Source organism: Ursus arctos, unplaced genomic scaffold (assembly GCF_023065955.2).
Source record: "Ursus arctos isolate Adak ecotype North America unplaced genomic scaffold, UrsArc2.0 scaffold_12, whole genome shotgun sequence".
NCBI classification, from domain to species: Eukaryota; Metazoa; Chordata; class Mammalia; order Carnivora; family Ursidae; genus Ursus; species Ursus arctos.
In genome coordinates, this window is record NW_026622786.1 from 6,188,268 (window position 1) to 6,204,566 (window position 16,299).

Sequence of the window (16,299 nt, forward strand, 5' to 3'; positions counted from 1 at the left end):
CAGGGGGGGGGGGAGTGGGGGAATGGGATAGGCTGGGGATGGGTAGTAAGAAGGGCACGTATTGCATGGTGCACTGGGTGTTATACGCAACTAATGAATCATCGAACTTTACATCAGAAACCAGGGATGTGCTGTATGGTGACTAACATAAGAAAAAAACATTAAAATAAAAAAAGATGTGGTGAGCACTGAGTAATGCATAGGATTGTTGAACCAATGTTTTACACCTGAAACTAATATAACATTGTATGTTAATCATACTTCAATTTTTGAAAGTAGGGGAAAATGTGGTAAATCTACAATGGAATATTATTCAGCCATGAAAGGAGTGAAGCACTGATACCTCCTATAACATGAACGAACTTTGAAAACATTAGGTGAAAGGAGCCAATCACAAATGATCACATATGTTTCCATTTATATGAAATGTCCAGAACAGGCAAATCTATAGAGACAGAAAGTAGATGAGTAGTTCCCTGGTGCTGGGGGAGAATTAGGGACCAAGGTAATGTGACTACTGATGGTACAGGCGTTTTTCTGGAGTGATAAAAATGTTCTAAAATTGATTGTGGTGATGGTTACACATATCTGTGAACACACTGAAAACCCCTGAATTGTACACTTCCAAGAGCAAATTATATGGTACGCAAATTGTATCTCAATAAAGCTATTACATTAGGGGGGAATACACTTAAAACAATGCCTGATGCATAATAAGTGATCTATACATATTAGCTAATAGTATTACATATGAGTAGAATCCAAACAGCCCTTAGAAATTATCTACTCTAATCCCTTCATGTTAAAGATGAAGAAGTTGAGGGCCATATGGCTGACTTATCAAGTTTACATGGCTAGTAGGTAGGAGTCAGTACTGAACCAGTTTTAATCACTATGCTGTCTGGGACCCCAGAGTTCCCTAGCAAAAATCTGCAAAACTAACCTAAGGATAAAATCTCCCATGTCTGAGAAAACTCAGGCCAAATCAGTTCTCCTCCAGAGTTAAGACAAGATTTATGCTTTAAAAATAGAGATCCAGACCTCTTTTTGGAAATAGCTAGCAAATTCTTGTAAGAAAGTCCGCCCAAGGAGGGGAGGTGGTGGTAAGGATTATATGAATAAGTTACAGTGCAATCACTTCTTAAAAATGTATTTTAAGGTTCTAGGGGAAAGGGAATCAGGCAAGTCTCCAGACCTGTGAGTGGGATGGGTGTAGCAGACTTACAAAGAGGCTCACATGATCATACTAAAAGGTCTACTGCTTAAAGCCAATTCACATCCTTAAAAGGTCAAAAGGAGAGAAATTAAACTTAGAAGGAACATTTTAAGACTGTGCTGTTATAAAACCATGGCCCACGTAACTGATAAATGATGACAGTGAGGGTGGAGAGCAGAAAAGAATCTTTTGAACTTGTCATCCCACACAGAGAACAGCATCTCTCAAGAAAGCATCCACATCTTTCCATTTTCATACACCGGGATGTGTGAGGATGGAAAGCCTTACGGAGAGACACAAAGAAGAGAGCAGACAGAGGAAGATAAGATGACACACTAGGATTCTCTTAAACTAGGCTAAAAGTCCTCCGGAAGAGCTTTAGTCCACAGCGATGAAAGAGTGAGGGAAAAAAACAGGAATGTCTGAAACTGGACAAAGGCAAAAAAAAAGCTACAAGTCTACTTTCTCCTCCAAGCCCCCAAGAAGAAATCTGACACAAAAGCAAACTGCTCCCATATCTGTCCAGCTGGTTTTCTTGGCCAACATCTTCCATTCTCCAAATGGGCCCAGATGAGCTTGCTGACCTCATGACTGGCCCATGTATCCCTGGGCCCTACCACCCACCCAGGCTGCTGCTCTACATGCCTCTCTTGATATCTCCCTAATGATCTCCACTCTTCTGAATTCATCACCGAAAAAGTAAAAGAAATAAATAAAGTGAATCAAAAGAAAGAAATTCGGTATATATATTTAAATTATGGAATACATTCTCTTTTCTATCACATTCAATTCATTCATTTGTCAAATATTCACTGAGTCTAAATTTTGTGCCACACACTAAGTTGGTACTGGGAGGAAGAGTTAAAATGAGAGCGTCTACTGGGAAAGATGAACAAATAAACAATCAGTTTGATACGTGCTGTGCTAGAGGTATACAAGTTACCAAAAGACCTTGGGGAAAGTCTCCAATCCCCATGGGGATTGGGAACATAGAAGGCATTTCAGTGAAAGAGGTGCCTTTGACACATCATAAAGAATAAGCTCTAGGGGCACGTGGGTGGCTCAGTCAGGTGAGCATCCAACTGTTGATTTTGGCTCAGGTCATGATCTCAGGGTCGTGGCATGGAGCCCCGTATCAGGCTCTGTGCTCCGGGTGGAGTCAGCTAGAGATTCTCTCTCTTTCTCTCTCTCCCTTTGCCCCTCCCCCACTCACACTCTCTAAATAAATAAATAAATAAATAAAATCTTTTTTTTACAAAAGAATAATTTCTATATAAAAAGGCAAGGTGGGCAGGGAAGGTGACAGAAAGCTAAGGAGATAGCATGGTCCAAACTACTGAGCATAGGAGAATTGGAAAGACTTCCAGGAACATCAACTAAAACTGGCACTAAAATAATGCACCCTGGAAAGTGGTATGATCATTTCTGCATCAGCTCCAGAGAAATCTGCCAAAATATGACTAGTATAATACCCAAGAGAAAGTTACATGCCCCTGCATATGAGAATACAAAAGGGAATTGTTTCTAACAGTTTTTAAGCTCAGACACAAAAGCCACAAAATAGGCTTAAGCTTTATTTTAATGATATAGGGGTATCACGTATAATCAGCCTGTAAAGTACAGAGGTAGTTCACGAAGAATAAGCCTCCATTATTTGGAGAGGACAGATCGGACAGCTTCTTAGGAAATTTTTTAAAAATCATAAAGGAATAGACAGGTATAGCAGAGAAAGAAAAGTAAAGTACATTGAGGACTGGCCAACCCAAATGCGAACTCACAAGGCACAGCCAACAGATCCAAACAATCTACTGTTCTCTGACCATCTGTGCTACTTTTTAAAATATTCACAAACACAAAAACAGCCTAATTCATTCTCTCCCCTCTATTCGGCCCTAACCCAAAAATACTGGGAATCGATGATCCAATAATTTATTTTCTATGTTGCTCTTACATTAAAATTATTCGGGCTGAGTGTCCCTCTTCAGGGCTTCTGCTAAAGACTTATTTAATGGTAGCCCACAAAGGATCTGGATTATTAACAGCTGATCATCCAAGGAGAAAATGAAATATGGTTCCTTGGTTTGATTCGATTAGTTCCCTCTTGAATATATTCCTTTTTTCTTCCCTCTGTGGAGAAACACTTCCTTCTCTGTTACACAAGATGAGTCACTTTTGCAGTTTTAATTCCCTCTCCATGAGTCTTACGGTAATACTCAGATACTACACTCATATTACTCAACCATAAAAAGGAAAGAAATCTTGCCATTTGTGACAGCATGGATGGACCTAGAGGGTATTATACGTTAAAAGAAATAAGTTAGACAGAGAAAGACAAATATCATATCATTTCACTTATATGTGGAATCTAAAAAACAAAACAGACTCTTAAATATAGAGAACAAACCAGTAGTTGCCAGAAAGGAGGTAGGGGTGGGAGGATGGGCAAAAGAAGTAAAAGGGATAAAGAGGGACAAACTTCCAGTAATAAAATAAATACATCACGGAGGTGAAAAGAACAGCAGAGGGAATATAGTCTGTAATATCGTAATAGTGTTGTATGGGGACAGTGACTGCACTTACTGTGGTGAGCACTGCATAATGTATAAAATTGTCGAAACACTATGTTGTACACCTGAAACTAATATAACATTGTATGTCAACTATACTTCAATAATAAAAATTTAAAAATCAACTCACAGTAACTATAGTGTCCTTTGCAGGAAAACAAGTGTAACGTGACCATTTGAATAGTCACTAACTTATGTGTGGTTCACTGACTTTCAGAGTTGAAAAGGACTCTGAAATTCTTATCCAGTACCAGAGTACACAAGAACTAAAGGAGAAGCCACACTAAGTCTAGGAAGTATGGTACCAGGAAGAAAAGGAGAAGACCAAAATTACATTCTCAATACTATGATATTACACTAAACTCACTTGGTTGATAAATATTTGTGTGCCTCTTATGAACTTGGCACTGTTTTGGGGTGCTTGGGATACATCACTAAACAAAAACAAAGATTCTAGCTTTCACTCTGAAGAGGGGAAGGGGCGGCAGAATTTGGAAAAGACAGACAATAAACAATAGACATAATGAAGTAAATTATATAGTGCAAATTATATACTAAGCAGATGATAAGTGTTACAGAAAAAGAAAAGAAAAAGTAGACCAGGGCCAATAATGAAGGGGGGAGGGAGATGGTTACTATTTGAAATAGGGTGATTAGGGTAGGCCTCAATTAAAAGTGCAACGACTTGAAATGTGGCAGGAAGCACACACGGGAGTTGCTCAAGACCATAATAAGCCTTTATCCCTCCTGCTGACTTGGTTTCTCCATTTTTAGAACTGAAACTATGATTCTCTTCAAATAAGGGTGTTATTTACATGGAGATAGTGATTATTATTTTAAGTAACATTTTAGTCTCTTGAATAGTGTGCAGCACAATGGAAGGAGGGGCAAGGAGAATGGTATTGCATTATGAAAAGGACTTTCTCAGAAAAAATAATCTCCAGGCACTATTTCCCTATATGGAAATTAAGTTAATACTTTCCAAACTCCACCTGGGACATAAAAACAATGAGCATAAAATCTTACAAACTGTGTAAATACATACTGCATCGTCTATTGTTTTGAATTCTCTTTAAATTTCTTTGTATACATTGTCTAAGCTGATGTCATCTGTTTTAGATCATGCGACCCCAAAAGGCAAGAACTAGTCTACTTAAGTATCTTAAATGTCTGCATGGTGCCATATAGGCTGATATGTAACAAAGAGTATTTGATCATAATTAGAAGTATCTCCTACTTCTTTTTTTTAATCCAAACATGTCAAAGCATTTAACAAAAAGTGTCACACATTTTCAAAGTACCTTCAGGGATAGACAAGCAGTGCATTACGATGCGGTAAGATGTAGAGGCTTTAGAAATAACGTCTCTGGTTTTCAGGCCTCAGCCTAACCACATGTTAGCTGTGCGACTTTGGGTAAAACTTAACATCTCCAAACTTGAACTATGGGTAAATCACTTAACATCTCCAAACTTGAGCTATTTCACCTGGGAAAACTAGAAAAATCATACCTTTCCCCAAGGTTTTTGTATAATTGAGCTAATGGAGGCAGAAGTACCTGGCACAGGGCCTAACTCATAAAAGGCATTGGATAAATGTTAGTTTTCTCTTTGCCAAATCTTCTCCCCCGCCCCACATCCCCATCCCGAACCCCAACACAGACACACACACACACACACACACACACACACACATACACACACACACACAGGCCCACTTCATTAGTGAGTAAACAAATGTCTTGCTTTAAAGTACAAGCAGAGCGTAAAAGACAGCCAAGATCTCCTTACTTTCATCCCACGAGCCCTGGCAGCCTCTCAGCTGTGGAATCCCTGGTTATTTCCTCTCTCAAGGAGGAGATACTATTCTGGTTTGACAGATCCTTTCCTGGACACACTCTCAGAATTCCCTAAAGTTCTTATCGTGGCTAATGGATAACAATGCAGAGATTATGGGAGTGAACAATCACTCTCTCTTAGCTAAAAACTTCCTTTATTGACTTCTCTGACTTCCCGACCGTATTTCTCTGCCAAATCAACCTCTTGTTCTGGGCAACTATTAAAAATAATTTTCTTGAAATGAAAAAACACATTTAGCTTTCGATAATAAATCATGCTAATCTCAATTATTAGCCACTTAGACTATTAAGATCATTATTATACATGTAAAATTAAATTGTTTACATTTGTCTCCATCTTTAACCCTTAGCATATGGCCAACAAATATGGGAGTGAAGAAAGATATCTTTTAGTTATTTCTTCTACAAGATAATGTGGATGACAATAATACTCAGTCAATAAAATTCACTTAGTGTCTACAATGATAGCGTTACCTAGTCTTCATTGAAAGAGAAACCGAAAGCAATACAATTAAGAGCTTGTTCTTGCGGCTTACAGTTAAATGGAATGAAGTTTTTTATTATGTGGCAGCATCCTGTATCACTCTTTTCCAAGCACATAGCACAGTGCCCAGAAAACAAGTGGCAGTCGATAAATTTTTAGTGAATGAAATGAATTAATTACCATTGGGTTTTATACCAAGAACCAACATACGACCTTTAACCCCCAAAAGATAAAACACGCAGTCCCATTATATGTGAAACACATCCATGACACCAGAATCTAAGATTCTCATTTTCTGAAAGAGCAGCTAGAACAACTGCTTTCTGAGGCACTTCTGCTTACTTAGCACTTTATTCCCCCCTACAGTTTTCCTTCTTTTGTTTTTGAGCTAAGGATATTTGTATAAAAACGGAATCTTTGGGGGCGCCTGGGTGGCACAGCGGTTGAGCATCTGCCTTCGGCTCAGGGCGTGATCCCGGCGTGCTGGGATCGAGCCCCACATCAGGCTCCTCTGCTGTGAGCCTGCTTCTTCCTCTCCCACTCCCCCTGTTTGTGTTCCCTCTCTCGCTGGCTGTCTCTGTCTCTGTCAAATAAATAAATAAAATCTTTAAAAAAAAAAAATGGAATCTTTGTTGCTTAGTAATTCATCTGCTCCAGCTGCTTGTGTTCTGTTCCCAGTCAAAATTCTCGGTTTTCAACCTCCTCATCATTTTTACAAGGGGTTAGCGAATTGGCTGGGCTTGTTCCTTTCTCCATCTCTACAGAATCCTGGGCTCCAAGCTCCCATGTATTGCTCTTTTCTTGACTTCTATCTTGTAGTTATGTCTGGATGTGCCATACCTTATCTATCAGCATGCATCAAGAAGTACCCATTGAGTAACACAGCATTACCCCAGTTCCAAAATTCTCTAGCTTAACGTCAGAACAAGGTTACTCAAAGTCAGAGAGGGTACATGGAGAGGGCCAGGAGCCCAGGGAACGTTACAAAAGAGTACGAGGGTGCATTTAGGTAGGTAGGAAAATAATCTATTATTCCTTCAGAGGTGAAAGCATATAGGAAAGTTGATCACCTACTATTATTGTCAATTCAGTTTAAAGCACTTTACTAATCACACATATTTTTCAACGGCTAATTCTCATTGTGTTCCCTTCCATTCCATAGGCCTATCTGTCTCTTTCTCAGAGCTGTTTCTCTTATTTCTTGCTGTTCCTCCAAAAAAGGACAATAAACAATTTCCTAGCCACTCATCATCATAAACTCTGACACGTTAAATTACCCCCTACTCAGTTTATGGACCCTATTAGCTCATAAAACTCTTCCCTCACCAGCAACCCACCCCACACAAAATCCTTACTTCCCCTTCTTCCTGCTCAGAAGGATATTTCCTAAAGGAGCAACTGAGCCACTCCCACCACCTTCCTTCTGCACTGAAGGTGTTTTCCCCCAACCCCAAGACACTAGGGGTTCTCCTTACCTGGAAGGCAGTTGCATTCAAACGTGAAGTCACCAGTCTGCCGGCAGGTGCCACCACTGACACAGGGGGAGGGTGCACAGGGCATGTAGGGGCTGTTACAGTGCTGGCCTGTGAAGCCCTGGGGGCACTGGCACTGATAGGAACCTGGTAGGTTGAGGCAGGTGCCACCATGCTAGCACTGTCCTGGAATGTCACACTCATTGACATCAGTCTCACACTTCTGTCCTGTGAAGCCTGTGAGGCATTTGCAGGAGAACTGGTTGGCCACAGTGGTATAGGTACTTCCATTTGCACAGGGATGAGACAGGCAGGCATCAGTCCACTGGCACAGCTTACCTATGGAAGGAGAACAGAACTCAGTGCTCCCCACTGAAGTGGGAGCCAGCCTCAGCCTCAACATTCCACGTCTCCCACCCATCCAACAGCTCTACTGTGTGGAGACTCCCTAAACTCACTGAACTTCACAGGAGGCCCAAATCAGAGCCTCCTCAAGATCACATGACATAGTCACTCCCTGGCACCCTCGGGCAAATACAAAGACTTAGTGGAGCACATTGCAGGGACTGTAGGCTAGTCATATGAAGCCCATCCTTGCAGGATTCCAGCCATCCCTTCAGGGGCAAAGAAGGGTCTGGATCTCCCTACTGTCTCACACCTTGTCTTTGCATAAGCTGCGCCTCTCTTTGGAATGCCATCTTCCTTTTTGTTTACCTAATGAACTTCCACTTGACAACTCTACTCATAAGTTACCTTATTGCCCTTCTCAGCTCCCTAAATTATTCTCTCTCACACACATATCTGCACATGTATATACACAGCCCAAATTTGCTGTTTCCATTTATATCACCCATAACATGGGCATGGGCTGGATCCCTGTAGTAGGCTCTCAAAGCATGTCTTCTGAGTGAATAAAATGCATTGACCTTTTCCACAATATACAATCACTAACAGACCTCTTATATGATAGAAACAAGTCAATGCTACTTTTATTTCCTTTAAACACAACCCACACACGTATTCTGGGAAACATTTTATTAATTGTGGTCTTGCTATAAATACTGCTTGATGTGTTTGAAGAGGATGAAGAATCTCTGGCTACTTATCTATGAAAAAAACTAGAAGCTGTTATGAGAATAAAGGTCTAGAAAGGTACGTCTTGTGGACTCTGAAGTAGGAAAATATAAGAGGAAGCCCGAAGACTCTGATGTGTTGGATCCTAAGGCACGTCTTTGAGGCAGAAAGACAGAGAAAAAAGAAAAATTCCCATGCTATTAGTAAATCTGGTATTCATATGGATTTTTGTTTTCATTAGCTTAAGCTTTTTGTTTTTACCTAAGATTACGAGAACCCCCTGAACTTGTTAGTATTCCAATTGGTTGTCTAGGTAAACATCCAAATATCTGACCCCCATAGAAAAACAAATGAAAGCCATGACAGCTTTTCTAAAAGGAAGAAGGAGGTGACACATGAGCACGCAGAAGTGTTCTCTATCAAGGAATGTCACATCAAAGGGGAAAGGTACACTAAAAATTTGGGCAGAGCAGGGGCGCCTGTGTGGCTCAGTCAGTTAAGCATCTGCTTTCAGCTCAGGTCATGATCCTGAGGTCCTGGGATCAAGCCCCATGTCCAGCTCCCTGGTCAGCAGGGAGTCTGCTTCTCCCTCTGCCCCTTCCCCCACTTATGCGTGTGCACGCGAGCTCTCTCTCTCCCACTCTCAAATAAATAAATAAAATCTTAAAAAAAAAAAAAAACTGGGCACAGCACATGTATCTCAAGATGTTAAGCAGAGAGAAAAAGAAGGAACTAAAATTCTTCTTCCTATTTTTTCTTCATTCCTCTGAGAGGAACTTACCTACAATAGGGAAGAGATAAAAATGGTTCCTTCTGGCAACTGTGTATATAGAGTATTTGCCTACAACTGAAACAGAAAGGTCCCTGAACCTGTGCTACGTACAGGCACTAACTTCCCACCTCTGCTTCTTCAACTATGAGTGGAAATAAACCCAAGAAGGTCTGACTAGGTGGGGTATAAGGGCTACCACAAAACCAAAACTGTAAACTTAACTGTTGTAATTCCTAAAGACAGACAAAAGTGGGAGATGTGTGAAAATAATCAGAGCCCTGCAAAACACCAAGAAGAGATCCTTTTAAGGGCAAAGGAAGAAGTTTTAATATGGAGATCATTTCAGAGTAACATCTTAATTATTAAGAAGACATTACTGCCATTTTCACTAGTCAGGATTAAAATGTTTTAAATGGCTATGCCTTCCCTTCGCCTGTGGAACAAAACAATTCAAAACTGACAATCAGGAAAAAATTATTCTTTTAACCACCAAATCTCTTCAATGAATCACAATTCTGTCATGGTCGTGATGAAGATAATGGACCATTCTAACTATCCTCTACCACCACCACCATCTTTTAATGAAAAATCAATAAAACAAGTGTTCCAAACTAACCAATCCAGTCTAGTTTACTGAGTACGTTTTTAATTTTTGTTCATCAGATTTACAGAATTGCTAGTGTAGCGGGCAACAAGATATTGAATGGTTCTGCTTTCCTCATCTAACTTAATAAACATCTATGGTTCATTTTGAATAAAGCTCAGACCCACCTTTGAAGAACTCACAATCTAGTCAGATGAGAGACATATAAAAAAATATTACAATAAAATGTGATACATAAGATAATAGAACATAGAGACTGCTTAAAGGAATCACACACAAAAAAGTCACTAAGACAGAATTTTAAATAACATTGGGCAATCACCAATTGTAGAAGAGGGCATTCCAGGCAAAGGGGTGTGCAACAGCATGGAGGCAACAGGAAATATGACATTTTCAGGAAATGATGAGAATGTTGGTGTGACTAGAGCTAGATGCTTGTGGGAAGTAAAGCTATAAAAAGATGTAAGGCCGAGACCATGACAGGCTATGGAAGCCATGTAAAAGGGTTTGCAGTCGACTCTACAGATGATAAAAAGTCATTAGACATTGTAAGCAGGTGAGTTTGTGAGATGACTGGCATCCACGATCAAAGATGTGGCAATGGGACAGATGAACAAGATGGGGAGAAAGTAAAAGCAAGGAAACCAGTTAGGCAACAACTGCAGAAGCCCAGGTGAGGGCTGACCTGTCACCAACATGGACAGGATAGACCTCAACTGCAGAGCAGGAGAGGAAATGGAGAAGAGTAAACAGGTGAGAGGTGCTTCAGGGGCTAGGTTAGGGGCCTGACTCTAAGTGGGGTAAGGGAGAAGGGGGATCTAGTTTGAAATGCACGGACTATACATCACTACCACCCCATTTATATCAACATGTTGAATGTGAGGTACTTGTCAAGTTTCCAAGGATAATATGCAGCACATAGTTAGAAATATGAGCCTGAATGTAGGGTAGGGGGGGAGTGAAATGGATGACTAGAAGAGTCACCAGCAACTGATGAAGATAATGACAGCTGAAGCCACTGGAGATAGCTGGGGGACCTGTGATAAGGCTCAAAAGAGGGCTCAAAACAGAGTTCCAAGGAACACAAAAATTTCATGGATGAGGACAAGGCAATGCAGAAGCTAAAGGAATAGTCAAGAGTACAGAAAACCAGAAAAACCAGGGCCCTGAATGTCTAGGGAGAGATTTCAAGCAGCAAGTAATCAATAGCACAGACAGCTTTTCTTCTAGGGATGGTGAAATAAAGTTCTGATACCCAATCTTGACATATACACTTTAGGCAGTCAAATATTTCTGCCTTTCTCTTTCTCTCCTCTTAGAAATCTCAAAAGGAAGTTAAAGATAGTTGTCTGGAACACTCTAGTTCCTTATCATAATGTTAAACATACACCAGAGTTAGAGGATCCTTAAGAACTACATGTCAAGATCTAAGAGATGCTAAGGAAAGGTATCTGCTGAGAATAGGAAAATATAGCCCAGAGTCACATTTGTTACCTGGGAAACCAACTTGGCAGGTGCACTCATAGTCATCCCAGCTACGCACGTGGCAGGTGCCTCCATTCAGGCAGGGGTGAGAAACAAAGCAGGGATGAGCGGTCGAGTACTGGCAATCATCTCAAGTGAACCCCAGGGCACATCGGCATGTGGCTTTCCCCAACATGGCCTGGGCCACACACGTCCCACCATTTTGGCAGCGGTTCTTCTCACAGGGGTCTCGATGTTGACAATATTCTCCCAAGAAACCCTCCTGACATCTGGAAAAGAGAGGAGGAGTCCATGAAAACACCCGACTTCTTGTAAGTCCAAAAATTAAAAGATAACGCAGTGCATTCAAGAAAACACTAGACTGTGAACTGAGAGACCTAAAGGTGCAACCTATAAAACTGCCTTTGTTCAGAAGCACAAAAGACTATGGACTCTAAGAAACAATCTGAGGGCTTCAGAGGGGAGGGGGGTGGGGGAATGGGATAGGCTGGTGATGGGTAGTAAGGAGGGCACGGATTGCATGGTGCACTGGGTGTTATACGCAACTAATGAATCATCGAACTTTACATCAAAAACCAGGGATGTGCTGTATGGTGACTAATATAATATAATATAATATAATATAATACAATAAATAAATAAATAAATAAATAAATAAATAAATAAATACTAAGGCTGGGGTGCCTGGGTGGCTCAGTTGGTTAAGAGTCTGACTTCGGCTCAGGTCATGATCTCTCTTGGGAGGAGACCAGCATCAGGCTCTATGCTCAGCGGGGAGTCTGCTTCTCCCTTTCGCTCTCCCTTGGCCCCTCCCCCTGCTCCTACTCTCTCTCTCTCAAATAAACAAAAACTTAAAAAAAAAAAAAGTGCTTAGAGAACTTAACCACACACTCTCCTGTCCTTTCAAGTCTTGGTAGGTGACAGAATACCAGGTGGGTGACCCAGCATGGTCTGCCATGGCCGGTCAGCATAATCTTTATCAAGGGAAAATGCAACCACAGCTTTTCTCATGTAGGTATAGGCTGGTATGGTGTACCAGCACTTTTTTGTGCAGCATTGTTGATACTTGTCTGTTTAAATTCATTACCTTTCTCATTTTGACTAAGTCATTTGTTAGGATTAAGACATTCACGTGATAATGCATGGACTGACCCACTTCTCCTCTCCAATTTAGAATATAGAAAATATCATGTGCTTTCTCTCAATTAAGCACTGAGAAATAGTAAGTTCTTTTCTTGTTTCTATTGAGACATCAACTGGCCTGTATCTAGATTTCTGGGTTATGTTCAGGGGATACATTTCTCTACGATGGAGAAAGAAAAAGGCGGTACAGGAAAGGGGAAGGATTCAAAGGAGCTTTTTAAAAACTTAAATCTGTTCAGATATAAATAGCAGGCAGCTTTTTTTAACCAAATAAAAAAGCACAAAATATAATGAAAATAACACAAAAATATCTAAGGTACCATGCAAATGCCAAAGTGAAGAAGAGAAAACAATTCAAGAATAACATTCTATAACATTCTCCATGTGGTGTGTTGAGGAATCTTTTTATATGCACCCATTGATTCATAAGATATGCAACCATCCCAAATTGTGTGTAGTATTTACAACAATCCTACATTCTCTAAACAGCATTAAAAAAAAAAAAAAGGCATGGATAGTCCCATTTTCCTAATATAGAGGTTATTTAAATGAGACCTCTAAGAAGCATTCAAACGTAACACAAAGACTTTGATTCTAACTATAAATTTTACCACGTGGCTGTCGCCTCAGATATTTGGTTAAACCTATTTCTCCATTTTACATTTTGGAGGATAGAAAACTAGGTCTACAAGACTGCTCCATCATTACCTCAAAGATGACACACTTAAACCAATAAAACTCCCCCCCTCAAAACCAGCTCCCATCACCCCTCCCTATGTGCAGATCCTATGTCCTGATTCTCCCTATCGCCCACACTTAAAGCACCGGGGTTGTGTTTTCCTCCTTCCTATCTTTGCCGAATCATATCCAAGATGTTTCATTAGGCACTGGTTGGCAAGGTGAGGTCTTCAGAGGTCCCAGTTATTGAGAAAAGGAGGGGGACCAGATATTAAGGAACTAAGACAGAACACGCCCAGAAGAATTGTGCAGTAGTTAACATGGCTGGAGGAGGAAACAGAGCTGGTAGGTAGCTCCAGTGGTAGTGATGTAACTGGTGACATACTCCTCCCCTCTTCCTAGACCTGAATACAGTAAGCATGGCAGAGCCAGGAGCAGCTCGAGTTCTGAGCATCTTCATGAGCAGGTGAAGCTAGAAATGGAGAGGCAGTAAGGAGGGGGCACAGCACTAAAACCAAAGGCTGGCTGAAGTGTCTGTGAGGCGTCTGCATCTCATACAGTCAGAAGGTCTGTTTGGAGTGAGTCCTGGTGCTGTGACCTTAGACGTGTTACTTAACTTCACTGTTAGTTCTCTCACATTTTAAATAGTTAATAAAGCTACCTACATTGTTGTAAGAACTGAACAAAATCAAGTATGTGAAGAGCCGTATGTTAAAAAGTTTTGCAAATGAAAAACATTTTTTCTCTCTTTAAACTTACTGAGGAAAATATGATGCTTTATTCAAATCACAGCTTGATTTGATAATAGGTTATTTTCTGATTTTTTTAAAGGAGAAGAACAAAAGCTGTCAATGTAGCATAGCCAAAATTATCCCTGAGCTATATTATTAAAAGTATTTGTAAGTTATGTAAGAAGTCTGTTATGGATGATGTTAAAAACTGCAACACAATTCTCACTCACAGTGGCAGTCCTATGGGCGTTAAGCCTGGCTGACAACTCTAGATTCACCCATACGGAAATTATTCACCTTATAAATAATGGCAAACTTTTAAACCTGGGTGGGCTTTTCCCAGCTTTGCTCCTGGACTATTACACCACCACCACCTCCCCAACACTATCAGATGGCATCTGCTCAGAGAATGCAAGTTTATTTAAATGTTAGTATCATAAACATGTAAAGAAAACATAAGGTTCCCAGGAAAACAGAAATGAAACAATATGAAACTTTCTGGAGCCAAAGAAGAATATTCCTGAATTATACGTCACTAGGGTTTAATCTTCATTGTTGTTCCCTACCAAGTACAGGAAAATAAGTTTCAACAAAGGTATGTTTAAGAAACCAGTAAAAGCAGGGGCACCTGCGTGGCTCAGTCATTAAGCGTCTGCCTTCAGCTCAGGGTGTGATCTCGGCGTTCTGGGATCGAGCCCCACACCAGGCTCCTCCTCTGGAAGCCTGCTTCTTCCTCTCCCACTTCCCCTGCTTGTGTTCCCTCTCTCGCTGGAGTCTCTATCTCTGTCAAGTAAATAAATAAATAAAATCTTAAAAAAAAAAAAAAAGAAACCAGTAAAAGCAGAGGTGGGCAAATACAGCTTGTAGACCTACTATGGTCCACTGCCTATTTTTGTATGGCCCATGAGCTAAGAGTAGTTTTCACATTTTTGAATGGTTAGAAAAATGCCAGAAAAAAAAGATAATATTCTGTGACATTTGAAAATTATGTAAAATTCAATTTCAGTGTCCATAAATAGTCATATTGGAACACAGTCACACTCATTCATTTATGGATTGTCTATGGCTACTTACGCATTACTGGGTTAAGTAGTTGTGATGAGACCATTTAGCCTGAAAAATATTTACTATATGGTGCTTTATAGAAAAGTTTGACGGGTGCCTGGGTGGCTCAGTCGGTTAAGCATCTGCCTTTGGCTCAGGTCACAATCCCAAGGTCCTGGGATCGAGTCCCACCTTGAGCTCCCTGCTCAGCGGGGAGTCTGCTTTTCTCTCTCCCTCTACCCCTCTCCCCACTTGTGCTCTAACTCTCGCGCTCTCTCTCAAATAAATAAATAAAAGAAAATAAATAAATAAGAGAAAAAGAAAGTTTGCCAACTCCTCGGTAAGAAAATATATGATGCCCAATGCTATATAGAGCATCCAACATGCTTATTAATAATGATGTTAATGATGACAAAGAAGAATGTTCTCATTTCAGTTTCTTCAAAGAATATTGCACTCATTCATTCATGAAACAAACATTTAGTAAGTGCCTATTATGTGCCAGATATTGTTCTAGTGCTAGGAAAGTCCTTGAACTTGTGGAGTTTAAATTCTAGTCACAGAAGACAAAAAATAAGATTAGTAAGTAAAATACATAATTTGTTTGGTAGAGTTAAGTGCTATGAAAAAAATAATAAAACAGGAAATGGGGGATGGGAAGGGATGGAAGTGGGAACAGTAGGATGTAGTTAAATGAAATATTTTGATTTTAAATAGGAAAATCAGAGAAGGCCTCACTGAGAAGGCACATTTCAGTCAACACGTAAATGAGGTGAAGGACTAGCCATGCAGGGGAAGTGTGTTCAAGGAGGAGGGAACAGCAAATGCAATGGACCTAAAATAGGAAACAGTCCTGGCATGTTTGGGAATAGCAAGGAGACCTCTGTGGCTCTCCCAAAAGGATTAAGAAAAAGAGTAGCAGATAAATGGATGAGAGCCGTACTGTGAGGCAGATCATGGAGTCTGTAGACCACCATGAAGAAAGCTTGAGGTTTTTACTCTAGGTAAGATAATATAACGTACAACTGACTTACTCTCCCAAAGTCCATAAACAGAACTAGATCTTATTTCTATGTGAAACTAAACCTACTGTTAATATAAAAATACTCAGTTTCTTATTTAAAATGTTCTAGAGGGCTAGACATCAATCAGCCTGTTCCTTTACCTTAAAAC

General features: G+C 40.3%; 1 protein-coding gene and 1 pseudogene across 1 annotated transcript in view; both read right to left on the minus strand.

The window, feature by feature from the left end:
- LOC125281757 (myomegalin-like) overlaps positions 1-7,690 on the minus strand; it is a 155,084-nt gene extending 147,394 nt beyond the window's left edge. Inside the window, 1 exon segment of the mRNA XM_057310761.1 lies at positions 7,599-7,690. The gene's annotated coding sequence lies outside the window, so the exon portion shown is untranslated.
- Positions 6,728-14,865, minus strand: LOC130543486 (notch homolog 2 N-terminal-like protein A; annotated as a pseudogene).
- Between the last annotated feature and the right edge of the window lie 1,434 nt (positions 14,866-16,299).